This window comes from Camarhynchus parvulus, chromosome 1A (genome assembly GCF_901933205.1).
Source record: "Camarhynchus parvulus chromosome 1A, STF_HiC, whole genome shotgun sequence".
In the NCBI taxonomy this organism is placed as follows: Eukaryota; Metazoa; Chordata; class Aves; order Passeriformes; family Thraupidae; genus Camarhynchus; species Camarhynchus parvulus.
The window spans coordinates 7,379,907-7,406,243 of record NC_044586.1 but is presented as its reverse complement, the minus strand read 5'-3'; the positions used below and the strand labels follow the sequence as shown (position 1 = coordinate 7,406,243).

General features: G+C 40.3%; 1 protein-coding gene across 13 annotated transcripts in view; it reads right to left on the bottom strand.

The window, feature by feature from the left end:
- Positions 1–26,337, bottom strand: part of PPARA (peroxisome proliferator activated receptor alpha) — a 275,101-nt gene that overhangs the window by 87,986 nt on the left and 160,778 nt on the right. For 12 of the 13 annotated variants that reach the window (XM_030960338.1, XM_030960342.1, XM_030960340.1 and 9 more), the window contains 3 exons: positions 21,814–21,919; positions 15,113–15,287; positions 6,775–6,887 (listed from right to left, as the gene is read on the bottom strand). The gene's annotated coding sequence lies outside the window, so the exon portion shown is untranslated. The remainder of the gene's footprint in view (positions 1–6,774; positions 6,888–15,112; positions 15,288–21,813; positions 21,920–26,337) is intronic. The other variant, XM_030960343.1, reaches the window with a different exon arrangement.

Below are 26,337 nucleotides of genomic sequence, written 5' to 3'. Positions count from 1 at the left end.
CCTTAGCCATTTGGAAATGCTGGAAATCACATGTACTGATTCTAGAGTAATATCCCCTGCCTCTCCAAGTCTCCAATTATCCTTAACTGAGCAAAGCTGTAAGAAAAGTAGCCATTTGTACAAAATGGTCAGGCAGATCACCTCGAGGGCACAGCGCCATTCTCACTATGCTGCCATTTCTGCCCATCTGACTGAGAGAAGTTTGGGAAAGCAGGAGCAGAAAAGTATTTTGGGAAGAATCACGAAGTATCACATCTGTGTTTCTTATTATTTTCATAATATGTCAATATATTTTCAATATATTTCATAATATTTTTGTATTTTTTATATCTGGTATTTTTATTATTTTCTCTGTCTGTTTTTGACTAATAGATATCCTAATGAAGGAACTTAGTTACACAGACCAGAGAAACTGGGATTGATACAGCTGTGAACACACAAGGGCTGCAGTTTTTGATTGCAAACCTGGAGAATACTGAAGTAAAAAATCACCTGGATAAAATGAACTACAGCAACAAACCCCAGAATACTCCCTTGTTAGTTTAAGCAAAACTGTATTCACCATTATGACCTAATGTATCTCTTTACATACATTCCTTCTTTCTTCATCATTTATGGAAAACCAAATGCTGTGACAACTGAAAGAATTGCTTTAATAAAGCAATGTCCCCCTATATTTTAAATACTGCTGGTTCTTGAGACAAAGAAATCCACCCCACAACTCCACAGACACAAAATACTACAACACAAAAGAAGCCAAAGGCAAAAAAAAGAGAATCCTGCACGCCAAAGGAATTTCGTGGAGAAGGTGGTATTTCTGGTTCACAGCTCCAAGCACAAGCTTGCTGCCTTTTATAAGCTTTATTACCAATACCTCCTACACCTCTAACTTCATTCTGGGTCCCCATGGCAAACCAATCCAAACCTGTGTCTCCTGATTGGGCTCCAATAACAGCACAATGACGCAGAATATAAGTGTTGCAAGGATATAGAATTAAGTGCTGAGAGCTCTGCACCCACTGATACACCTGAGATCAGGTGAAATGTGCTGTGAGAGAGGCTCACAAAGGACCCTCTGCACATCTGAGCAAACAGCCTCCAAGGAGGGATGTCTCTGCAGGATCAGGTGAGGAACAATCCTAAAGCTCTCTCTTGGTTACAGAGACATGGAGATGTATTGGCTGCAGATTTAACCAGAGCCTGGTGGGAAATTCTGGGAAGGAAATTGTGAAGAGTTTGTTTCACTGCAGTGGAATCTAACTCTGCTGTCCCTGCACACTGCCATTCTTCAGACAGGGACTTCACTACTGTGTACTCTGTGCTGGCCTGGAGGGACTTCTGCCTATACCAAAATATCACTCAGACCACTAAGAGTTAACAGAAGATGTACAAAAAAGAACAATTGCACATTGTCATGGGAGATGAAATTAAATATCCCAGCAGACATTCCTGTTCATATGACATTCTGGCCAACAGCCTCCTCAGATACTCCAGTGATAACAATGCAACTACTTTCATTACTAATGCTAATTCAACAGGAATTTACTGGAGTAAGTCATTTAAATTAGCATTTTCTTTTAGGAATTCTGGGCTGGCAGTAGTAACATCTGTCTCTCTGAAGTGATAACAGCTTAAGCTTCAGGTCTGGCTGTTCTGCAACACGACGCATTGCATTACTAACCCAGAGCTAGGTAATCATTCTCCTGCCAGCATTAATGAGTTTCTAGCTACCTCAGAGTCCTCCAAACTAATGAGCACAGGTAGCACGGGTGGCAGGGCAGGAGGCTGGGCCCTAGACCTGATCTCTTGTGCTGCCACCTCCAGGCAGTGCCCTGGGCCCCACTCTGGGTACGTTCTGAGGTGCAGTTCTGGCACAGACCCCAGCCCAGTTCTTACTCGTGTGACAGTGCCTGCCCCCAAAGCCAGCCCAGGGCTCCCAGGGAAATTGACAGTGGCACAGCCTGGCGGGATCAGCAGCTGCTGTGCTGCACCAACTCCAGCTTCTTCATTGCTTTGCCCATTTTGGGAGCACTTGTCCTTCAAAACAGGCTCCCAGAGGGCTTGCTGACTGCCAGGGAAAGCACGCTCCACAAAGGGAGAGCTTCTGAGAGAGGATGAAGCCAAGGTCCCAGGAACCCTTGGGCTGGCTCTGCAGTTAACACTTCGTGCTCTCTTTTTTTTTTCCCTCATAAAATATTTATTTTCTGAAATCCTTCAAGAACTGTCATTAACACTGTACTTCTGATTTTACACAGAAGATATTTTGCAGCATAAATTCTGCACAGCTTATTCCATACATGTTTTTTACTTTTAAAAGCATCTCTCTCAGCCACATTATGTATTTTTGAGTAGGAATTACCTACTTTAGAATAAATTAAAGTTTGATGTAATTGTCAAACATTTATATTCCTTTGCAACTGTGAAAGAGTTAATTTCACATCTTAATGGGAGTTTGCCCTTAATAAGAAAGCATTAAAATAAGCCAAGAATAATAAGCTAAATGAAGGCCATTCTTCTACTTTTTGTCAATATTTTCATAGTGACAAATAGATCAAACACAAGATTTTTTTTAAGGCTTCCCCCCACCCCCCTTGTAAATCATAAATGCTTTGGTATATTTAATGTCAATATGAGTTCCCTGTAGATCAGGCTAACACAACGGATTAAGAAAACCTTCCCAAACCCTGCTGCATCTTAGATGAAAAAGTACAAAAAAAATGTTCTTTTGAGGTTTCCCCCTACTCCTTTTTAAACTGTTCCTCTTTCCCCTACACCAAAGGAACCAAGCTGTCAATGCTAATCAAAAGTTTCTTAGTCCTTTTCTGAGGCTTCAAAACACTGTAATACATATTTTTTCTAAATAAATGAAGGGTTTTAGGCTATATTCAGAGGAAAATATTCAAATGACTACATATTTGCTACACCACACAGATATAGCTGGTATATTTAGAGATAGAAAGATTCCCTCTGCAAGATGAAAAGTAAAGAGAATACCTGTGTTTTGAGACAGTCTGCACAAGGAGACTGTTTGTGAGGGACTCAGTAGAATGTTACTCTTGCATCTGTACCAGCTTTAAACCCTCCTAAGCAAGGTAAGGAAACAATTCTGCCCACAGAGAGGTGTTTGTAACACCTGACCAATATTTCCATGCAAGGGCATTGGCCAGACTCTGAAAATACTCCTTTGCAATACTTGCTTGTCATAAGGGATTTAATTTGCAGACTTGAATGTCCTTTCTCCTGTCCTTCTGTCCTTACTGGTTACACAATACCAAGGGCTCCTCAGTGAAATGTAGAGCACAGCTGTTCACAGCTGCTTTAACACATGGACACCAGCCTTGTTACTGAACAGGTCAGGACTTGGTTCACTGCCCCACTAAATCTGTCTGATGGCAAGTGCTGTTCCTGGAAAACACTTCTGCAGGAACTGCAAGCTCTGGTCCAGCTGTGGGCAGATGTGAGGGCAGCAGAGGCAGCAGGAGAGCCCTATGGATGTGCCCCAGTGCAGAAGGGTCCTGCCTCACTCCTCCTGCAGATGGACCAGAGGATGGAGGCCTACAGCTAGAAGGAAAAGTGACAAAACAAGCTTTCTGCTCAATAAATCGCCAACTCTTCCAGCTGTGATGTCCCACCCATCAGAATGCCATGGAGGCAGCCCGGGATCACCACTTCCATAGGTGCTGGATGCCACACTTGGCCCTCATCCAAACAGAAAGTGTCCCCTCTGAACATTTTGCAAGAATGGTAAAGGCAGGGACAAATTACTTACAAATGGCACTGCAAGATTTACCAATGTCTTTGGAGACAGAAGCCAGCCTGCAGTCTGAACACAAAGGCTCAGGGAAGAAAAAGGCCTAAAGAGCTCTAAAAAACTCTGAATTTCAGCTTGAGCACGGACATGGTTTTGGTTATTTACCACATATTTGAAACAATTGAAGTAGGTTTTTTCTGTGTTTACTTTGGAGAAAGCTATTTTTAAGGTCACAGTCCCTGCTAAAGGAGGAAACTATGCCTCTGAGGTGTTGGGAATTAAACAGAGGAAAGAAAAAGCTGCCTTACAGAGAGAACTCAAATATTTTGTTTCCTTCCTTGTGCAGTCTGTAGTCAAAAAAGAACTTTACAGTAAACACTAACTCATGGTTTTTTAAAAAATGAATGTAATTCGAATTCACAGGAATTCTTTTTTAACTCCTGGAATCCCTTTCTGATAAACTAATACAAAGGGACATTCCCACTTGCAGATTTCCACTTGGCTTTTAATGTCTCAGAGCACATGCTGACCACTCCCCTGTCTGTGGTGACACATGATGGCACCTATATCCATCAAATATTTTCTGCAGGCAGTTTTCAGACCTGAAGATACAGATGAGGAGGTGGAGGGCAGGCAGCAAATGTATTGAGAGCCTTGGAAAAGCCAATCAAGACAGAAACCAGACATTGCAGAGGGCACATATTTTGCTGTGACCACAGACTTTTGTGGCAAGAATCAGAGGAAACCAGTGCCAAAGGGATTGTGCAGAAAGGAACAGGGTGACCAGACAGAAGCTACAAAGACAAAGAAGGGCTTCCAGCCCAGGTAAGACCAGGGCCTGCTGTTATAGTCTGTACTGTTATCAGCCTGCAGCCTGCCCTGCCCCTGGTCCAGGAGGTCACACAACAGTTTAGCACAGCAGAGCTATACTCTGTATCTGACACCAGGAATTAACTCTGGAGCCTTAGGTCTTAAATAATGCAGAGAAGGATCAAAGCCAGCAGCTATATGAAAAGAGGCTTCTTTCCTAACTTAATTGCTCATTTACAAAATACCAGTGTTATTTATTTAAGTAACTATGACCTTTTTGGATGCACTTCCAATGTGAATGCTCATGTGTGGTTGTCAGAAGAAAATCATGATAATAAAATACTAATGCCTTAGACCAGGAGTTGTCCAATTAACTTTGCTGGGATAGCATTCCTATAGAAAAGGATCTGCACTGTACCTCTTTGAGGCAGGGGTTACAGCTGTTTCCAGTTCTGTCCCAGGCTCTGCACTTGCAGAAGACAAATGCATTTGGAGCCATTTTGCAGATGCTTTTTTCCCATGCAAGTACCATGAGAAATACATCAAGATCTTGGGAATCCCTCCTTCAGCTGGCCTCTGCTGTTTTTGTCATATCCCAGATTATGGTGGATGCCTGTTCCTCCAGCTGTAGTGCCAAGAAGTATATTTTTGAGGTGCAGATGTCTTCCATGGCTCTAATTAAACAGATCAAACATGTACAGGCAGGGAACAGCATGTGCATACCAGTGCAGAGGACATACAATGTCAACTGGAATTGGAACAACATCAGGAAGGCCAGAAAGTGAAGGAAGACTCTTCCATGCCTTGACAGTAGTGCAACACTGGACAGCATCTGTTCCTTATGCAGATGTCAGCAGCAAGATACAATGAATACGGGAATATCATTAGTATTTACTTATTGCTTGGGCCAAACTGGGATACAGAACAGCAGTTCTTGAATAGAACATGATAAATTCTGGGGAGAAAGATGGGGATGGGGAGGGGAAAAATGGGGAGGTATATACAAGAGTTCTGCGAGTGGAAAAATAAGAATTTATATGAGTTTTTCCTTCAAAAAGGGCATGCTCTGTCTTGCACCCAGGTATTACAGTAAGGATACAGTTTCTGTTTCAGTTGTTTCCCAAATCTCAGACATTAATAAAAATGGGACAGGAGCCCACAACAATATAAGATAATTTTGTCTTCAGAAATTGTCTTTAGATGCATAAGCAATTTACCTTCAGGTGACATCTATACCTTCATATGGAGCCTCACCTGAGTAGGGTACACACCTGTATTTACTTTCCAGTGACACCATTTACTTCCCAGTGCACAAGTGACCACTATGCAGTCTTTTTTTTTTTTTTTAATCACCTGCACAGATACTCTGCAACACGTGTGTTAATCTAAGAAAGCAAATATACACATGAGAGCTGACTGCTGCTGGTGGGAAGGGAAAATGTGTGACTTCTCAACCCCAAGTAAACACATTAGTAGGCTTCAATAAAGCAGTATTGTTAGCTGTATTAGCAGGACTAAAGAGTCCTCTAGGTATACAAGAACCACCATGCAGAATGATAGCACCAGTACATTTAAGAACTTATAGTATTACAGCCATATCATTACCACCTTAAAAACCAAGCTTTCAAGGGTTCAAGAAAGAGATTAAAACCCTGTAAATCATATATACATAGTGAATACACAAGAGTTATATTTTGTTTTGGGACTTCTTTAAATTCTGCTGCAATCAATGTGTTTTGGAAAGCAATGCAAAACTCCTCAAGCAGATGATATTCTTCAATGTTGTTGGAACTTGAGAATATTCCTCTTGATATGCTGAGGTAATGCAGGCTTACCAAGAAAGATGTTCTAACTGAAACAGGTGAATTAATAACTCTGAAAGAAGGTGGAAGTTGCACAAATGGGAAGAGCACTGTTATATACATACATACATACATACATATATATACTTGACCAAAACCAGTATGCCACGCTGAAACACTGTGGAATTTTCCACAGGTTTAGGCTGTGGCAGGATGTTCTAAGCCTTCCTCGTATGGAGGTTTGGTCTTCTAGGCCTCTGAAGGGAGAAACACTTTCCAAAATCTGAACAGTCTACTGTGCTTTTTAGCAAAGTTTTTTGAAAGTACATTTTAGGCACAAAGAGCAGAAAAAATATCTGTTATCAGGAATGATCACTTTCTCAACTACTTAATGCATGTTATGTGACTTACCAAAATACTTCTGGTTTTGAGTCATACTACATCAAGTCTCCCTTGTTGGCTTTGACATCATATCTGGAACAGCCAATGATTAACAGATTCTGATTTGCATGTCATCAGGGAAACTGAAATAAAGAACAGGATTTTGTTCAGATTTGCTTTTATTCTCCATGCCAAGGAACACAAGCACTTGTCAAACTTCAGCACTGATGAATTTGAAAATCCCAGTGAGCTGTTAAAGACAAAATCGGGCTCACCAGAAGCCAGTACCTAACAATTCCACACATGATGGACCTAAGTGAAGGCAATTTTAAAATAAGGTCTCATCTATGAAATCTTCTGCCTGGTAACACTTACTGTTTAGCTGATGCCCAAGACTAAGTCTGGAGCCTGTTTTTAGCAGCATGCTGTTCAAAATATGATCACTGCCTAAAAATCAAGAAAATTTTCTATTTATGATTCTCAAGATTTTCACTGTTACCATTTAAAAACTTATGAAAGAATGCCACACTTGTATTTGTGAACGGCATGGCTCATGCACCTCCATACTGACTGCAATATGTTATTAAAAGCAAAAACCTTCAGCTTGTTGTAGCTGAACCTTGTCAGAATGCAATGTAGCAACCCAAAGTACCTATCTCATTTAGCTTCATGGTCTTGATTTTATACATTAATGATCTGATCACTACTTTTTCTGAAATCCAAAGAGTCCATATGAGCTGATATTGGGATAGCAGATCTCAGTCACTGCATGGCATTGTCAGAGATAGAAAACACAATATTCTGGTGGGCTCTGCAACAGTTGTGTAACTTACACCTTGAGACTTTCAACACTGACTGTATCCTCAGCTGCTGTAAGGTCCAGCAAATTATGTGATGCAAAAAAATCCTTTTGCATTGAATGCAAGAGACTAACTGGTGGGAGAAAATCATCTACCTGTTAGACTATGCTTTGTCATCTGGGAACAATCCCAAATTGCCCCTCAGGACTGTTCAAAGGTTGTACTAGAGTTTTTCAGAGCATTTGAGATTACTCCATTTAGCTGTAAAATCCCATTTTGGATGCAATAATGTTTGCTATATCTGGAATTACTGCAAGCATCCTGGTGACAAAGTAAGAACACACTATCTTCCTCTGCTAGAAAGTTGCTGAGAAGATAGTTTTACCTTCAAGAAATTGTGACCACTCTTATTAAGCAGGACACATTATAATCATGGCCTTTTCTGTTACCAAGTCTTGCATCACAAGTATCTAACCTGAAAATTGTCACTGGCAAAATATCTTTTAATTCAGAAGGAAAGTACACCCATAATGGAATCTGAATTGTGCTTTACTGCTTCTAAAACTTCACAATGTACTGATTCCAAGAAGAGATGGGACTCCATTTTGGTAAGCAAGAATCAGCTTTTTAACTTATTGTCAGCCTGCAGCAGCTGCTGCATTATTCACATGTTCTTTCACCTTGCCCAGAGTGAAGCTCATTATTCTTTAAGGATTAAAGAAGTTTTTATGGGGCTTGCCAGTAGACAGATAGGGGTTGGACTCTTCTCTCAAGTAACAAGGGACAGGACAAGAAGAAACAGCATCAAGTTGTACCAGGGGAGGTTTAGGATGGATAACAGGAAACATTTCTTCCTGGAAAGGACTGCCAAGCATTGGAACATGCTGCTTGGGGTAGTGGTGGAGTCACCATTCCTGGAGGGATTTAAAAGGTGTGCAGATGGGGACATGTTTTAGTGGTTGCCTTGGCAGTGTTCAGTTAATGGTTGCCCTTAATATGAGAGGTCTTTTCCAACCTAAAGGATTCTATGATTCTGTAACACTATGGCAACAAAATATAACTTTCCTTAGATTCCTGAATTTTTAATGACATAAAGTGGTATTAATGAAATAGTCTTAGGGCAAGCTAGGGCAAGTACTCACCAAAACACCAGAAAAAATATGTTCTGACACAGCTTAAAAAATATTAAAATAATTCAGAATTCACCTGATTCTATCCTCCAAGTCAAAGGGAGCAAACCAGGAGGAAAGCTTCTCAGGTATAATTCATGATGCAGCTTTCAGGGAGCACCTGTGACCACAGACACTGATCAGGCACAACCCTTGTTACTCCTCAAAGCACTGCCCAGAGAATGCACAGATGAATGGAAGAATCATCCCCACAATGTCTGAGTGCCTAAGCTTTCCCCATGCACAGGGAGATGAGGAGAACCCTTGCCTGGCCTGTGGCAGTTGTGGTAATACTCATGGTTTGGTTGTGAAGAGCAAAACTCTCCACAGGGTGCTTTACTGTGATTTCATTTTTAAGGGAGGAGCAGTATTTAATCTTGCTAATGACATTTCCTAGGAACTGCTTCACAGACATTCTTTCATGTGAGGGACTGAAACATTAAGAGTTAATAACTCAAACGATGGGTTATTTGCCAAAGCAGCAGGTGCTTTGCTGAGCCCCCCAGCCAGAGCAGAGGAGAGCTTTGGGTGTGTGCTGGGGAAACCTCTGGTCTGCAGAAGCCCTGCCCAGGGGCAGAGGAGGGGAGCACCCACCACCTTTGTTTAGCAACAAGTTGATTTTGAGCCAGATAAGGGAAGAGGTCGACAAGAAGCAGATCCTGTGAGGTGGAATAGTGGTTTTGATCATGGCAATGTCCTCCCTTACACAAGGGACTCCACCTGACCCTGAGGAAGACAGTCACAGGGAGGCCTTAGAGTTTTCATCCCTTCTGATGGGGGGATAAACCAGGAGTGTAAATATCAAATTGAGGAGCTTGTTAGGTGTGTGGGAAAGATAAGACATTTCCTTGCATGTTCCTCTTCATTACGCTGCAGGCCTGTATATGTGCATTTCTCACCTGTGTCCATGCATGAGTAAAATCTCTGGTTTCTTGCTAAGTAGGTCAGAGGTTACCTATATGATACAGAATACCTTTGCCACTTTTGCTCTTCTCTCTCTCATCTCTTTCACATGAAATCATTTCAACAACAGAGTTCATTAAACATCTGCTCAACTGCACTGACAGGCAGGCAGGGTCTTAGAGAGTGGCAGAAACCATCAAAGATCCCTTAAATGCCCCCAGACTCATTTCAGGCTCTTCCACTAGAGAACTGTTTGACCCACAGCGCTATATCAGCCACTGAGACACTTCCCATGCCCCCAGGGGAGGCACCTGGGCATTCCCACCTCAGCACTGAACCCACTGCACTTTGTGTTTCATGGGTCAAGACTGAAACCATCACCTCAACCAACAGACACTGAAACTGCAACAATCAACTCTTGTCACTGGATCCATGGGTGGTGATATCTTTCCTCCCCTCCACCTACTCTCATCCTTTCTTCTTCTTCCCTTCTTTTCCTTGTGTGTTTTCTGAAGTGATATCTTTATACTTTTATATTGCTGTTTTTCTGTGGATACTAACCAAAGCAGCTACAAACCTCCTTGCCATTGCAACCAAGCGGTTCTAAAATAAACCTGCTGTCTATGTCTCTAAAAACACATTTCACTCTAATCCACCCCAAGGGATCTATCAACAAGAACCTCAGTTACTCGGCCTTCAGAGGTGGGTAATAACATTTCCCACACCAAAATTATTTTTATTGTCATCAGTACAAATTAGGCTCCCAAGTCTTCTTACACGCAGAATGTCAAATTGGACTGATCTAAATCTATTTTCTTTGCTTCACAGATTTTTCTTCCACAATGATTCGTGCAAAACCTTATTCTAAACCTTACTCTATTATTTTAAATAATAACTAGTAGTTTTAAAGAGAAGGTAAAATAAAATATAATAAATTATAACTTCTTAAATTATAAATAATAAATTAAAAAGAAAACCAATATTCAGCTTCCACTGTCAAACCTATCACTTCAAACTGCTGTGCTTCTATAAGGAAATTAAAGTTTTATGCCCCCAGTACTGGGAATCCAATAGGAGCCTGATCCTTTGCACATGAAATGCCTTCCTTTGCCTCAAATCTCAAAGCCAGCTCTGTTCTGGTTCTCTCCTTCCCATTCCATCTGAGAACTAAAGATTCCTTTCCACTTTCCTTGGCCCATTACAAGAGGTATACATTTAACTATGCACACGCATATCCATAAAATAAATAACCTGTTCTTCATTTTTATCCTCTGAAATATGAATTAAAGAATTGTCTTTGGTGACAGTCTGCTCTTTTGTCTGTGCATTACCAGCAAAAGAACAACAATGCTCAATGGATTTCAATCAAGAATTAACAAGAGGAATGAAAAAGATTTTATGCAGTTCCTTTTCTTCATATGCAGAACTAAACCAGGCGTGTCTTCTCATATTCATGCAGACAGACACAGCTTTCATACAACTACAAATAATCACTGAGACTATCAGCACAGTAAAAAGTTAGTGGGGAACAAACACCTAAAAAACCTTTCTGGTTTTCTTTATTTATCACTGTTTCACAGCACTGTTTCCTATAGCAAGTCAACTAGTTTGACATTGCAGAAAGAGCCCTTGTCCAACAACAGCAGGATGAAAAAAAGAAGCCTTGGAATAATTTAAATTTTTAAATAATTGATCATTTTTCAATAAACTAAAAGCAAACCAAAGCAGGGCTCAATATTCACATAACATTTGAAAATTTTACTTCCCAGATTTTACTGAGGGAAAAAAAGGGTAAGCTAAGCACCCCCCTTTGGCTCTCCCATTTTGGTAATTCCCCACTAGTGTATCTGCCTACAAAAGACTTCATCTGAATTCCAGTTTAATCTCTCCCTTGACTATCCTGGAGACATTCTGTTTAAACATGTTCTCATTTTCTTCAAGTCATGTTATGCGTTTCTTCCCTGAAGTGCAGTGTGTTGTCCTGAGAGGGTAATACAGGTAACATTTAATACCTAATTGTACAATAATAGTAGCATTTATCAACCCTGAGTTCCACTGGCACTACTAATTCTCACAACATATACCCATATAACTGAGGCCACAAGCTCTGGCACTCTAAAATCCATTTTTATGTCCAGCAGCAGGGAAGGATGGAAAGAGAAGTCCATTTGCATGTAGACCAGTGACAAAACCAAATCTCTGTGCTGGTTCTGACAGCTGCCCTTAGGATTTTCTCTCACTCTCCCTAAAATACAGTGCTTGTGCAATCACAAGGAAGCAAGAAAAACAAAGGATCCATGAAACACATCTGAATTTCCTTTTTAATGGCAGCCCGTTTTCCGTTTGTAGTTTTGCAGTGAACATTCATTATTTCAATAACAAAACAGTGGATGATCCACAAAGTCTATGGACAAGTCTTTAATTTCAGTTTCCTTTGTGTAATTGCTGATAAAAATATCCTCAGAGTAGACACTTACTAGACACAAACAGCTCTGCATCTGGCTACAAGGATGTAGGTGGAATAAGTAAACTAAACAATATACAAACTAATACATACCACTAATGCAGGTGTAACCTTCAAAATCACAACTTCTGTCTAAAATACATAGAATTTCATTTTACAAAAAGATCAGCACCTTTGCTACACTGCTTTCACCTGAAATACTCTTGCATTTTTCAGACACCCGGAATCACGTGCTGCTTTGCCACATGCACTACAACAAACAGTGTTTCAGCAAATGTCACTGGAGAAGCCTCATATTAAACAGTTTACTGGAGATCTGACCTGCCCAAAAAAGACCTAAGAAAGCCTTCCTGTAGTTGAACACGTATTTGTTTCAAATATTAATATGACACACCAGAACAGTGCAACATTTAGGAACATCTGAAAACATTCTGGCCACGTGGAAACACTATGCCTGCATTCTACACTTTTAAATTTTATTTTGCTCTTGATTTTAATTATCAAAGCAGATAGAAATTTAAATATTGAAGGATATAAGCATAAATTCATTAAACTTTTAAGCTGATTTATGTAAGCAGAGAAAAACAAGAAAGTAAAAACAACTGCAAAATATTTTCAGTAATTGAAATAAAGTAACTGACATTAAGTAGGGAAGGGAAATCTGTATTTTGTTTCAATATGCAATTTTAATATAACACCTACTTAGGGTGGCATTTGAGAGCTAACATAAATATTTTAACATTCTAAATTGCATCTTTACTGAACTGCACATAATCGCATTTATTATTGCAATTTTCACTGAAAGAGAAACCTGGTAAACATAGATTTAATCTCAGTACCTTAAAGCAGTAACAGAGCTGTACCTTTGCCTGCACCCTGTGTCCATCTTCACTGTGCCCAGGACTATTTCCAAGTGGAAATGACTCCTTAAGCTATAAATGCACAGTAAGATCCATAACTGCCTGCCTGACTGAAATGGCTTCCGGAAGGAGGAGGCAAAATCTAAACTGTCACCTCCAACTCTGGTTCTCAGTGACATGGAGGCAGACTCCCACAAATAGCTGAAAGTTATATTAAGAGGTTCTGTGATGTCCTGCCAGGGTCTTTACTAGGCTTCTAGAGTACAAAGGTCATATATTGTTTATTTATAGATAAGGAGGATACTGCACAAACCATGAGGCTTAGGGAAGCTTGTGCTTCTAAGCTAAATAATTCTGTGAAATAATGCAATATACACATTTTGAGAAAGGAATTAAAAGGTGTCCCCATTAACTAATATACACTTTCAATTTGAGAAGACACATGTCTAAATATTGCTCAGCTGGGGCAGAGCTTACCTTAACTTACTATTAAAAATAAATTTACAGGAGATTCCTCCTTGTTTAGATAGACTGAGAAGTGTTGTGATAAGGATTCCTCTTACTATGTATTTGTACAGCATTTAGCACAGCTGTATCTTTTGTCTACACACAAAACTACTTTCTCCTCTGCATTTGATGGTTGGACTTGACAATCCTAGAGGTCGTTTCCAACCTAAACAGTGCCATGATTTTTGTAGCAACTGTAGATGTTGCAAGGACAATGCTATGTGTTCACCCTTGGCTGCAGGGCTTGGTTAAGGTTTGATTCTCACCCCAGTCCTGCCAATCACTTGGTCAAATCACTCCTGCCTCATCTCTGCTCCCCTGGGACCAGGTAGTAGAGTGCTAATGTTTGCCAGACAGCTGCTGGGTGCCTTAATGATCTCCACAAAGGGAAACACAATTACTGCAAATTCTCATCCAAGGATGTTAAATGCACGCAGTGTCTGTCAGTAACATCAGCAAATCAGTCAGCATTTTGAGTGCATACAAACACAGGCTGTTCTCTAACTAATAAACATTTTTTTCCTCTTTTCAGTTAAAGAAAGGACTAAAGTAGACCCCAGTCCTGTAGTGAACCCTGCTTTACCTCCCACTCCTCACTTATTAACAGGCTGGAAAAGGAAAGCAAATTGTGCCTCTCTCTCCAGACACTGCTTTTATTTGAAAATTTCTGATTTTTCAAACCTGACAGAGCCTTTCATAAGATGTAATAGGCAAGCTGAATGTCAGTCCCAAGAGTCAGAAAAACACTCCATTTTAACCTGTCTGAAATGCAGCAAACAGCTTCAAGAAAGAAAATGAACAGACAGAATTAGTTCAGTATTCTGTATCAAGACACTTCTACCGTATCAGTCCAAAAAATGGGTGTACATTTGACATACATTGCCTCTGGAAAATGTATAAAGTCACTGATTTTAGAAGTCTATATTCAGGCTTTTTGCTTAGGCTGCATTCAGTTTGATTTAAAACAGTATTTTCCCAATTCAATTCAGATATTAACTGATGTCCTGGGGTGACTTTATGGTGCTTGTATCCCCATTGATCTGTTTAGCTCAGAAATAAGTTTTGCACCTTTAAGACTGGTTCTGAGAGCAAAGAGGGGAGAGAAGAAGTGCAGAGTTTGTTATCAGAAACTGCACTCACTCCTTCTCATTCCTGCTCCTGGGCTGTGCTGTATGCAGCACGGACAGACAGCAGGACAGGGCTCTCCTTTGCTTTTATTTAGTTTTTAGCTAGCTGAGGCAGAGAAGTTCCTTGGACTGTGGTTTTTCTTTTTCCTGGACCTGTTTAACCCTGCTCTGGACAGAACACCCAGCAGAGCACGGGCAGCTCCAGCTGTGGGCACCGGGCCGGGCCTGGGCTGTGGCATTTCCAGCACTGGAGGGACTGAGCAGAGACTGAGTGGGCTGAGCTACAGCCCACCAAGGGACTTCCTGAGTTTGTCATCTCTTCAGATTGGCAAGAGTTTATTGTTTAATATTGTTCATTTTTTTTTTGTGCTGGTGAATGCTTTGCCTGTTAAATAAACAGTTTTTTTCCACTTTTTTTCTCCAAAGAAATATTTTCCCTACCAGCTGGGGGAGTGGCCACTTGAATTTGCTTTCTGGAAGAACCCTTTTGGAAGTTTTCTCCCAAATTTTCCCCAAACCAGGACAACTGATTTCTTACCTTATTTGAAAAGTACAGCTAATGGGGATGCTCCTAAGGCAGCAGAGCTGGTCACTGCTGGTCACTTCTGTCCCATAGTGGTGAGGTTCATGGTTTCCTGTAATGATGGGAAGGACCATTTTCTCAATCTATTGATCCTCATAGTTTCCTTCCAATTTCTGCTCAACAGCAACACCTGTGGGAAAAAGAATTCCCATTTTTTACTGCTTCCAGCATCTCAAGCTACTTTTGACATGGCTTTTGGTGGGTTGCATCTTTTACTGCCATCAATGTACTGTCCATGGCATTTTCTTCTGACACCTGCTATCCTGCTGCCCTCATTCCTCTCCATCCTACCTAATGAAGACTTTTCAGTCATTCTGTTTCCTTCCCCTCTACTCTCTGTCTATCAAGAATACCTACAAAACCCCAGAAAGATGTTTTGCTTAGACACTGGGTTAAATGTCAGCATCCACATTTATCTCCTGCAGTGAAACAGATTTTCAAAACAGTTTCTCTATTTTCCACTGCTAGTGACACCACTGGTGACAGGTTTTCAAGTGAGCACAGCATCAACCTGTTTCTGCTCCAATTCTTATGATGGGATATCAGGGCCAATACAGCTAAGCATTTTTCAAAGTCCAGTCTTCTCTCCTGCAGTCTAAATAGGACTTCAGAATTTTTGACATTGTGACCCTAATCTTTCAGTGCCCCATCATATCATAAAAAAAAAGGTATTTTGTCTTCTCCCAAGCTTAATCTTTTCCTAAGGAATTTAGGATATAAACAGATCAAATATTTTATTATACACAGCTTGTCTTGAATTTTACCCTGAAACTCTACTCATTTAGAAACATCACTGTTATGTTATGTTATGTAATGTCATGTAATGTAATGTCATGTCATGTCATGCAGTATATTTATTTTATTTTGCCAAAAGAGAAGATTTGACTTTTAAGACAGTTCAGTTTCAGCAGACTAAGATTTGCAAAGTCCATTTGCATTAAGAAACCTTCTCAAAATGAAATCTAGCAAGGAAAAATTCCCACAGACAGCAAGACCCTGCTGCGATTTAGTTAAAATCAGCCTCTCCATTATTATGACTTTGTATATTTGTTTGGCTGGTCGTGGTTTTGCAGGAATAATCTTATTAGTCTACAAAACCTAGTGAGCAAATTGTAATTTTAATAATTTTCTCTTTCCATTGTTTTCCATTTGAAGCTCTTCCTGTGTTCTTATTTCACAGAAGGTGCTAGGAAGGGGAACCACATCTGTAGACACAGTGGCTCAGGCAGCTGAAGTTGTTGAAGTATTTATTAGCCCATCCCAAGGAGATTTTGTGTCTCAGTATGTAACAGACTGATGATCCACATTCTTCCTATCTTCTTTAGATTTCAGGGTTCCTCATGCATCTTTACCTCTCTCTTCCACTACTACTCTGTCCCATTCATCCCTCCTATCACTGGCAAGCAGAAACATCCCAGAACATGTTGATCTCAATAAGCTCCCAGTTAGAATCAGGGCTCTACACAAAATGAACACTATCCAACACAGGACAGCAAAGTTGAAAACACATGGTGTTTATCCAGCAAACAAAAAAACCCACCCTAAGAGTTATAACAGAATTAAACTCCAGAGTTATAACTCCAGAGTAACACGCAGACTCAGCACCCAGCACAACTCAGTCTGAAATGTGCAGAAGAGTTAAATGCATGCTCAAATGATTCATTAGCTGGAATCCATCAGGAGTTGTCCCGCTATTACCAAATATGCCCATGCTTAAAACTGATATGGCTGCTAAGATTTAACTTCTTTTGAAGCACAGACCCTTTAGGTTATACTTAGTTCGCTCACAAGGCAACCCAGTCCTAGATTACTTAACTGTGCAATATCCACCACACTAACCTAATGCCTAAACACAAATTACATTTCAAAAATACAATCTTAAAATCCTTTTCTGTTTCACTGTCAGATTCATCTCCAACTAGCACAAGGTAGTTTGAAAACAAACAAAAACAAAGTGGCTCTTCACAACAGGTGTCTTATGCTCTAGGACTCCTTGTGAGGGAGGCTGCAAGGCTCAGAGGGAGGTCGGGCAAGTTTACAGAACAGAAATCACTTCAGCTGCTAATGAGAAATAAACTATGCCCGACTGCATGTTTCTCTGGGGTGGGGGAGCACCAAGAGATCACTTAGCTGAAATATGATCTACAATTTCCTTGTCCTTACACACTTCCTTAGGCATTTGGGATCAGACAGGGTTGAGGACAGGTGCCAGTCTGAGCAGCTGGACAGTCCTCCTGCTGCAGGATGAGTCCTAGCACTAAGCTCAGATGTTCCAGCCCTTCCTGAAGGGAACTCTGACTCCATGCACACTGCTGTGGAGTGAATGATCAGCAATAATTAAACAAAATGCACCGTATTACACACTGAGGCTTAACCAAATCCTGTTTCAGCCCACCGGCTCAAATTGAGCAAAAAAGTTTCACAATTTTAAAATTTTAAGGAAAAAGCCATTTTTTCAGTTCCAACCAAAACTAATAACTCCAGATATAGTTAAAGAATAACAGAGGTTTTGTGAATTTTTAATGCAGTTCACTTTTACATTCTGAATGAAATTTCATACTTCAGCCAAATCAGAACTGTTCTACTCATCACCTCAAGTTCTACTGATCCATTATCAAGTCTAATAACTTTTAATTCAACCTGTCCACATGCACAGATGAGTCCTTAGTATTCTTAGCTAAATCATGGAGCAAAAATGATTGAATCTGTGACAAACACACATCTGCCTCTTCCCCACTCCTATCAGAATCAGATGTAAGAAGAAATTCCACCAGAAAAGTCTTTTTCAAGAGGCTGACAACTGATTCTACAGATTCAGCTAAAGGGTAGAATTCAGTGCATTTCTCCAAACAGATTCTCGTCATCTCTCTGCAGAGGATACAAGAAAAAACTGGAAAAGGGGCAGGGGTCACAGCTATGGTAACACAGCAACTTCACAGATTTGTACAGGCCTTTGTGAGCAGCCAAGGTCTTATTTCCACTTTTTAGGTGAGAACTTTAAGATACTGAATCTTGAAATGGATTATAATTTGGCCAACTAAAATTTTACCCAAACACATTTGGCAATCCATTCCACCAATTATAATCCACACAGAGCCTTGGCTGCAGCCTAGCATGATGGATGTAGTTACTTAGAAACATGCTTTCAGTTTCAGGGATGAAAAGCAAACCTTAATTAAGAAAACTGTTGAATTGTTTAGATTGAAGGTGAAAATTCTGCCTCTTGTCTTTATTTTAAGCAATCCAGCAGTTTTCCTAAACTGCTGAAAAGAGCCCTGCATTGCTAACACTGAAAAGAGGCCAGTATGATTTAACTTGGAGTGTGTGCTCCGCATGTACTGCTGCAGACTCAGAGTTATCTTACCTATCGTGTCTTTGTTTTTCTAAGTGTAGGGAGAGACAAATCTGCCCCTCTGAGGTTTGGGATCTAACCCATCTTTGTATCATTTCTAACACCGATTTTCCTGTGGCTTCAATCAATCCTCCCACTATGCACAGGAGGCTACTGGGATGTGTCCTGTGAACCCCCTCCTTTTTCCCTAGCAGACTTTCTGCCTGATGATCTCATTCTCCACTCATATCTTCTCATCCCATCTGTAGGCCAATAAGTCATAAATCTATCCTTTCTTTCATGGCTTGTCTCATTTAATCTCATCCTGTCTCACATCTCTTCTTGGGTGTTTTGTTGTCAGTTATGAGTCACTATAACTCTGACTTAATTCATATCTGAAACTCTCTTCCCTCCCCACATTACTGTTCAATAAATGCTTCTTAGGCACAATGAATGCCAATTTCTTTTCTTCAGAAAAGAAAAACAACAAAAAACCCAAACAAAACAAAACAACAAAAAAAACCACCCCTAAACTAATTCATGTTTTGAACATTATCAAGGAAACCAAACTTACAGACCGCAATTTTGGGAACTTGAAAAATTTGAGAGTTTTGCAAAGTTTTATAATTAGGAAAAGTTCCTTTTAAAGCGACATCATCTGACTGACTGACTGTGACAAAATACTGATTGCAACAAAATACTGATTGCAACCTTCTCAGGATGCAAAATTACACAAAATTTGTGAAATGGAAGCCCTCCTTCTGTGAAAACAGAACCAAATTAAAAGCTGTATCTTTCAAACATAGCAACACTTGCAGCTTTGTTTTACCTGTAACTTGTTGAGAAAACAGCGTATCAGAGCAGTGTTAGAAACATGAAGGGTTTTTAAAAAGCATTAAGTACATTTTTTCCCCAAAGAAGGAAAAAAAATTCCTTTCTAAAATAGCTCGTTACCCATTGTTACCCAAATCATATACAGTCTGAAATTTCTTAGAGGAAAATCCGAGTTTTAGAGTTTTATTATTTTGAGGAATGATCACAGTCTGAAATTCAAAGTCAATTTTCCCCATAATGATGAGTTTTCAGAACATTAAGGAAGGTTAGTAATTCTCATCTAAAATACTGGATGTTTGGTTTGACCACCACCTTTGGGTACAGAATGAGTCCATAATTTCAGCTTATAGAATGTTCTCAGATACTATTCTTCCCATCTACTATCAATAAAGTTGGTGTAAGGCTTTTTTCTCCTGCTTTTAAGTGATAACTCTTTGGAATGAACTGCTTAACTGAGCAGTAAAACATTTTTTAACCTCAAGTGTACTTATTTTTAAAAGGATTAAGTTTAAATTATTTAGATACAACTAATCTTCTTACAAGAAAACAGTATCACCCCTCAAAGCCGAATAGAAACCTTTCCTAACTCTACATTAGGAGATTCTGATAAGAGCTTACTGTTCTTACAGAGAAAACTGTAGTTCTAAAGTGAGACTGAGGATGTTTCTGAAGGTTAATGAGCTGGCTCAAGGTTCTAAAACACTTGGGAGAAAAACAAGAATTTTCACCACTGACTTTAGTTTTTTGGGACACCATGGCAGGCAACTACTTGCATTGGAGGTCCAATGCTGAAAAGGTAAAAAACAAACCAAACCAAACCAAACCAAAACCACAAATCCCACAAAACAAAAAAACACCCCCCCAAAAAGACCTAAAAAAACTACAAAAAAACACCCCCAAAAACTCTAACCCATAAAAAAGTAAAAAAAAAAAGGCTACTGAAAGGAAAAGTACTAATAATACTAAATACTTAAATACTAAACTATCATTCACTGATCCCATGTGTTACATCTGCATTATGTGCAGCAAAACCTGTTACTCTGGGATTTTCTATCAATTTTCCATATAACTTATCTGAGGTTCTCTAAAATGAAGCAAACTGCATGAAGTCCCAGAAGCAGTTTGGTAGCAGAATCTGAAAGAGTACAGCAGTGTCTATGAACACACTGCCAAGACCATGGAAATGGACACATAAAAATAACAATGTGAATAAATATCTGGAAGCTGATATAGTGTGTAATTCAGGAATTAAAATAATACCCACCATAACTTTTACTTGCTGTTTACTTGCATCTGCTTTCCAGAGAGTCACATATGATATAACATTCAACAAGAGTGATTTTTCACATATCAGTGATGTAAGTATTAAATATATACCCTCAGGAGATAACTCTGCTTTTGTGGGTTTGTTTAAAATACTTCATTATGAACAACAGTTAATTATAACAGCTTAATCATTGCAATGAGATAACATAAGACTGCAATGACTGCACAAATAAAATGTTTTCTCTGAATGCACCTTGGTATTGGTGCACTTGGCAAGGTAAACAGGTAAACAACTCTTACCTTTACTCCCATTAACTCTTACCTTTACTCCCATTAGCAGCTCATTTGCTTCCCCCAATTAATCAGCTACAAAGCTGTGTACAGCCAACCTCTGCACTTACAGCATTATACAAACACATGTGTAATTACTTGCTGCCATTAAGTTGTCACTTTGTACATGCATAGCATGTATGTCATCACCTGCTCACACAGAGCATGGAGAAGGAATCACACAAGAATTCTCCCTGCTTCAGAGACATGGAGCATAGACTCAACAAAGCTGTGCTACTTTCTGCTGTATGTATTCATAAACAAAAATCTATTTTCCTATTATCTAGAAAATTCAAGTAGAAAGTCTCATTTCTGCACTGAGAAGAACTGTAAAAGCCTTATTTTCTTTCAGCTGTATAAAGGACATATACACAACCTAAAGCTCACAAAAATCCTTAAGGCCTGGCAAGTCACACAGGACCTCTGGCATCTCTGGGATTTCAAATTAATTTCTTCCTCACTGTAGGCCTAGCCCAGGACCTAATTCCTGATGTCACTGGGAGTGTCACAGTGCCTTAGCCCATCAGCAGAGGAGGGGCTGCTCACTCTGCTCCAGTGGAAGGCAGGGAAGGATCCTCTTTCTCCACCACTTCTCAGATGGCCATGATTGCACTGGGCAGTGACAGATGGTAAAATCTGACCTGGCTAACAGATGTGATGGACAGCAGCATCAATGTATGTTGAACTTGGAGCTGCAACTCTACCTTTACAAACCTGGCTCCATCTTTAAGCTGAATGGGGGCATTCTGACTAAACAACTTTCATCTTCTACATGACTTTTTGTTTATTTAGATAATAAAGGCACCCACTTCGTGTGAGTTAACAAGCACAAGAACCACAGAGCATACCATGTGTGTGAACCAATTACTGGTGTAGGATATGAAAGGGCAAATACCTGAATACCTTGCAGATTAGTCTCCAGTGGTTCCTCCTTCTGTGTTCTGAGTTCATTTTGCCAGATTACTTCTTTTTCTTTTTAGGGGCAGCCTGAGACAGATATGCTGGAACAGCAGAAGAAAAAGCCATCTGAGTATGAATTTAGTTAGAAAACACTGAATAAACACAGCAGAAGTCAAAACATCATTATTAAAGTACTGTCACCCCCTACAGTCTATTTGACTGATAAATGCAACATACCATGCAAAACAGGTAAACAAGCAACAGCAAACAAACCATGTCATTTCATAGGAAAGGATGGAAAATATTTGCACTGCTCCTTTAGCAATTGTTTTGAACATCCTGAACTGAACCACCCTCAAGACTACTAGCAGTGCTTGAAGCTTTGCTGGATTTAGTGGCTACTTTGCCAAGGCTTCTCCTGCTACCCTTCTTCAGTTGAACAAGAAACCTGTTTCAGCTGGGGTACAACATCTGCATACACAGACACCTCACTGGCTTAGGCCACTCACCTGGAGTGTGCACATTATAGGAAAGCTACAGTCCAAACCTAACAAAAACTTTCCATCTCTTGGTTACTCAGGAACTGGGGACAAATGATTTGTCATCATGACCATATTACCTGCCACAAAAACTAGCATAAGCTTGCACTGAGTAAAGTGATGCTGCACCATTTCATACAAGCAGAGAAATTGGGAAAATGTCCTGTAAAATTCTTCTAAATTCATCAGAATGAACACCAAAGAATTTTTTTCTCTTGAGGCCAGTAAGAAAATGTGTGTTCTACCTTTGTGGAAGAGTGGTTAACTGACCTTAACATGAAGATAAATCAACCTAAGTACACATATTTATTGCAAATTCACATAGAGCTGGGTGAGAAAGAAATGTTACAGAATGCCCAGAGTATACTTCATTTCTCCTTCTTTGGTATTTTCTCTGATTCTGCTCATCTTTCAAAACTCCAGGCAGCCCCACCGACCAGACACTGCCATGGGCCGTATCAGGCACAAGTCCAAGTCTCCTCTAAGCCCTGGTTCTCCTGGTCTCTACCTTTCCTTACCATTCTGTTCTGATGACTGCATGGCAGATTGATGTGTCACCTCATCACAGGTCAGAGCTCTAATTAAAATCCAGATCCAGTAGCAAAAGACCCACACGCTTGTTCCCAGTTTCAAACATTTCTGTTTGCTAAGTTTTTGCCTTTCTCTGAACATAAGGCTCTACACATGCATTTCAAACAGGTTCTAAAATGCATTTACTGTGCATGTAAAGTACTTTCCACAAAGGTATTCTTTCATTAAATATCACTGAGCTTGGGTCTCTTATGAATATTGATGCAAGCCTGAGATTTTTGAAACTCGGGGCAATGTGATTTTAGAAGATATAATCTTCTCTAACAGCAATTTGTAAAGATTTTGGGTCCCTCTGAAGACTGCTGGACCTGATCACCCAAAATCACCCATTGTTTTAAAACATTAAGGCAAGGTATATTGTGAAAAAGGATGGAGTGGCCACAATTTGGATGAGATGAAATGATTTACACATCAGTAGCATCCCATGGAGCTCAAAACCATGTCTTTTCCTGGTAGGCAAATTCTGCCAGTAGCTGCAAGTATATAATCTCCCTATAGAAAACTGTAAGGCTAGGGTGGAAAATTATAGATAAAATAAACTCTGTGCACTGAGTAACTGCAGGGAGTCTGAAGCTGAAGATCTAATAATTAAGTCTTACCTCTATCAAGGTGCAACAAGAATAAGCTGAGAAATGTAAGAATGCCAGACAAGGCCCCAGGCTCTCCACAGCTGCAGAGACACCTCATTGTTCTGGAGAATTTTAAGGTAATCTCATGTGGGGGGAACATGAGACATTTCTTTTTGCTGCCATGCTGCTGAGGCAGGTGTCTGGAAGGTACATTTACCCCTACACTCCCCTTCACACACAGCCCGGTGCTGGCTTCCCCTTTTCAGGGCTGCTCAGGCACAGTGAGCACCAGGTGCACAGGGAACAGATCTGGGGCAGCCAAACTTCTGCTGGCTTGTGGCAGGCAAAGCCCTGGGGAAAACTCTCTTTATAGAAACAGAGTTCTTCCATTTCAAGCTCTGCTTTGCACAAGCAACTATTCTAGATCTATGATTTACTGGTGATTATTACACACTCCAACAGCAGCTGACACTTCACCCTTCAGACTGAAGGGAACACCAAGGACAAGAAGGTGGTCACTCCTTCCCCATGCTCTAACACACACTTGGACAAAGCACTACCAGGGCAGTTGCACACTTCTTCCTCTGGACTCTTCCTCTGGATTTCTCTGAATGTGAGAGTGCCTGAGTAACAACTTTATGGGACTCTTCCTCCAAACCCAGGACAGTTTCTCTCTAAAATGTGCAAACGATATGGCACCAAGTTCTTTCATTTCACATTTACATGGTACTATGGACTCTCAGCTTTCTCCTGCTCTGACAGAAACTGCATCATGGGTTGCTTACAAATTCCCACTGAAAGCAAGTGGAATGCTATCACTGGCTTCAAGGAGAGCCAGAATGGCTTTTGTGTTATTTTAAAGTATAGCAAGTGATATCCGTGTCCTTGGGCAACACAGAATACTGTACTTGGTACATAAAAACTGTTTGACTAAGAAAAAGGGTCCAAAATTTCTCTTTTTAGTGCTTCAAGCCTTTTCAATGCCTATGGCCCTCCAGGCAGCTGCAGTACTTTAACAGAGCAGTGGAGGAAGAAAAACTGGAAGAAACATAACTGAAATAGGAGTAAATGACCTATCTGCAACACAGATCTATAGCAAGCCTGGTTTCACTGCCAGTGAAATCCAAGATAAGTTTCAACTTCACAGCAAGCAGCAGAACATTTTTACTCAGTAAAATATTTTTTCTCATTTTTACTCATGAAAAACATGAACACTTTACAAGTTCATATATTTAAAACATGTTGCCTGTAACTGGGTCAAGTGAACGTTTACGCCACATGATTTTTCCTCCTAAGTTTCCTAAAGCTCTCACAAAGTCCAAAGCCTTCATTTTCTGAGAGAGACAAAACAGTATGAGAAGTCTGAGCTGCCCTACACCTTCCTTTCTCAAGCAGAAGACAAATGTGTCATTCTTACTTCAAGATTAAGTTTTATTATCTGGAATATTGTTGTGGCTTTCAAGTCTAATTTAATTCACCCCCATCATCAAGTGACAAAGCAAAATCTGACCTTTCCTTACACAGCCTGCAAAAAAGTATCCCCAGCAGGCTGAAGCACACAGACAGGAACAAATACCTCTATCTGTTCTAGGGTTTGCACAAACACACTCTTTGCAGCCTGCAGTGCCCACCTGGCAATTCTGAAAATCTAAGCCCTCCATGGTACCACTGCTATTTGTACCACAGTATTTGCTATTTGACTGGGGGATGAGATCCACAAAGAATAACACTTAAAAAGAAATTCTGACCCATAAAATCACTATCCTACTCCATAGGTGTTTTCTCTGCCAAATGCAACTGGTCCAAGTCTGTCATCATGTGTCCCATCTGCCTTCCCAGTGACCCCGTACTGGTAAATCCTACGCAGGTAAATCCCCGAGGAGCTTGTTCCAGGAAGGGCCTCTAATGCTGCATGTGGAGAGGGCAGATGGGATTTGCAGCAAGCCACAGCTTGATCATCCTGAGAAAATGCCACTCCTTAGCCAGCCCCTCTCCTTTAACACACATATGGGGGACCCAAAAGCCTCTAAAGCAAAGGAACAGCCCTGCTTGGCCTCACAGGGGCTTTAAAAGCTGTGAAAAAATCAAATGCTACATGAATAACATCCAAGAGTCACAGGCACAGCCTTTGTTAGTGCTGAATGCAATGATGATGATGATTTGAAAAGCTTTACATCAAGAATCTGACTGAAGGGATTTGGACCCGACTAGAGGGTTTAAGCTAGGAGATGTTCCTCACAGTAATCCAATCTAGCTCAATGAGACTGTCTATATCAAATCCATATTTTTATTTTTATATCCACAGTGGGACTGCACCACCAAACATGTTGACTTGAGCTGGCCACAAAGGAAAGTGCTGGCAAAACGATTCTGAAATAATTTTAGTAACATAAAATGCCAGTGCTACTCTGGCATGTTCCACCAAAAAACAGTTCACAAGGCTCTGCCTTGAAGCTTACACTTATTACCTACATGTACAGAAACCAGAACTTAGGATGAACCAGCTATGTTTTCAATACAGGGGACTGAGGCATGGAAAAAGAATAATGTCCATCCTCTCCTAAGAAACTGTGAAAAATACTATCCAAAGTAAATACATGATTTGTGAACTATTAGACATTGGACTTTTATTTCCAGTTAGATGTTTCTTTCCTAATCCTTTTAGGAGCAGAATGTCATTAGTGTAATTGAAGACTATGTGCCTTTATTTCCTCCTTCCCCTCGGAGCAAGGCCACACCAATCAGCGTGTGTTCATCCTGCAAATCAGCCTCTGGGAGCAGTGTGCCTTCCTCAGCAGCTGGATGCTGGCTTCATCACTG